Source organism: Austrofundulus limnaeus, unplaced genomic scaffold, assembly GCF_001266775.1.
Source record: "Austrofundulus limnaeus strain Quisiro unplaced genomic scaffold, Austrofundulus_limnaeus-1.0 Scaffold96, whole genome shotgun sequence".
NCBI lineage: Eukaryota > Metazoa > Chordata > Actinopteri > Cyprinodontiformes > Rivulidae > Austrofundulus > Austrofundulus limnaeus.
The window spans coordinates 534,105-536,676 of record NW_013952498.1 but is presented as its reverse complement, the minus strand read 5'-3'; positions in this window follow the sequence as shown (position 1 = coordinate 536,676).

Sequence of the window (2,572 nt, the reverse complement as noted above, 5' to 3'; positions counted from 1 at the left end):
CCCCCACACACACACACACACTTTTTGTGCCACAGTTTTATACGAAGAACAGAGAAATGACCCAGATGTATTTTTTGTCAAACCTTAAAATATAAAACTGTGTGAAATCACAAGATTTTGCACGATCTGTCAGTGCTCAGAATATGTGTTGTGTACAAATCTCAGCTACGACCACAAGATTTTAGACTTTAGATTAACAGCTGTGAAACTGACTGAGCTGTAGCTGTTTGTGTTCATTAGGTTTGAGTAGCTGTGGCAGCCATTTTTAATTAGGTTGACCCTAAAAGTGAATCTGTTGTAGATCTAGGGATTGCTTTTTTGACAGTTTCAATAAAATGCATCCAGTGGTTCAGGAAATATTTTGCTAACAGACAAACTAAAACTTTTATTTTCTACCTTTTTGGTGGTAAAAAAAAATAAGTTGAAGTTCTGAACTCTCCTACTTTCCAACAGGGAATTCCCACTGGAGGCAAGTAGGGGTCTCTGCAGTGCATATGGGGAAGTTCTTGATAATGAAGATGAAGTAATACTATTAGTTAAATTATTGTGAACATGTAAATACAATTAATTAATGTGGTGTAACTAGCGCCTTTCTGTCTGGATTTATGACTAARAAACATTCAAAAATTATAGCTGCTTCCTGGTAGTTTCGACCAAGCAGAATTGTTACACGTCCCTCCAGCTGCCAAGCGTTCATCATTATGGCTTCTTCAAACCACCCAAAATATTCAGTCTGACCAATCACYTCCTTARCAAACTCCTCCCACAAAAMTCAAACAGACCAATGATGAATTTTCCAAACTCCGCCCACATACCAAGAAACTCCCACTCAGTGACTGCAGAGACCCCCTTTTCAACGGAGTGTTCACATTTAAATTTCTGACTTGTAAATGGGAAATTCCCACTTCCCAGTACATCTGGGACACAGCAAAAGTATTCGACAAAAATACAACGAAATGGAGATATTACACAATGAATTTTACCTGCTAATTTTGAACCCTGTGCACCTCCACCTAGAGGTGGGATGCTGTCACTTCGTGGGTAAAATAATCAGCATGCATTATGGGAGACYTAGTTTGTGYTTCTAAAGCAATGACATTAATGCATCTTTAAAGCTCTTGCAGGCCACTTAATATGCCGTGGTAGGTCACATTTGGCCCACAGGCCTTGAGTTTGACACATGATGAAGGATGTTTTTAAGACCATTAATCTGTAATTGTCCTTTTATCATGTTCTGCTCATGTTTTTTTTATTTCTGTTTTCTTTCCAACGACATGTCATTCTGCTCAGTAACGTACCTCTGTGTTTACAGGATGTAATGTAAGAAACGATGTGTATGTATTAATGTGGAGGGGAAAAAAACTATTTGTGCCAAAAAGGTGAATGTAGAAATGTAAATATACACAGAAATGCTCTCTCTGAACCTTTATTTTCTCTAATGTAAAACCTCCAGAACTGAACAGATTTGTGCTGGTTACAACTTATTTCATTGCATCTTTAGTTTCTGGATTTCTGCCTTATTTTTTGCACAAAGCAGCTTGTTTGAAGGATGATTTGTAGTCGTTTGGAAGTTAACCTCATTTCTGACTGTCCTGCTGCTCAGAGAACAATGTGTTTCCTGAGGCGACATCTGAAGGTGCTCTAATTATTTCTGTCATAAAAATAAAACGTGAAAAGTCTTTTTTTCTCTCCTTTGCTTGGAAAGAAGTGGGTGGATTCTGGTTGCCACAAATTTAGGCTGAACTATCAGACCGAGAGAGTTTGAGGAATTATTTGTGATGATTTCAGAGATGCCCTATAAAAAAAGAGGTTTAATATAGGATGAAGTATAACTAACAGGTACTGCATGCAGATACAGAAACCTGTTAAAAATCCTCCATGTATCCATATAACATTATTTTTAATTTATCCCCAATCTGAGCTGTTTTCTCACCTCGAACAGCAGAAACATGTGACTGCTCACTGTGAACCGTGGTGTAAAAACTCTATATATACTGGAGCTGCAACATATTTTACTGAATACATTTGTGAAAAAAATAGAAATAAAATCAGAGCTTTGAGGATTGTTAGGGAGGAACAAATGGAATCGGATGCCAAGAGCTAAATTTGGAGCGTTTTTTTTTTCCAGGCGCCGTATTTGCCTGAAACACATGATCCGATGAGCTTAACTAAAAGATTGTTTTAACTTCTTCTTGCTTCTTTTTCTGGTGTCAGATTAGAACAGAAACTCAGGTAAATAGATGCAGGTTCATATTTATCATCCAGTTAGATAAAAAAATGTATTATCAAGATTTAACTCCTTCAAAATATGTCCACTTGTGAGAAAAAAAGAAGCTCAACCAACCATGTTTTATTTATTTTTTTAGACTTTGATGATTGAGTTGAATGTTTCTGGATTGTGACAAAAAAACATAAAAATGTATGGTTCAACAGTGTACCATCAGTAAGGCTTAATAAACCAGCTGTTTACATCTGTAGAAACCGTGTGATTGATTTTATTTTCATATAAACTTGTTAAAATCACACCAAAATCCTCCTCTCTCTCTCTCTCTCTCTCTCTCTCTCTCTCTCT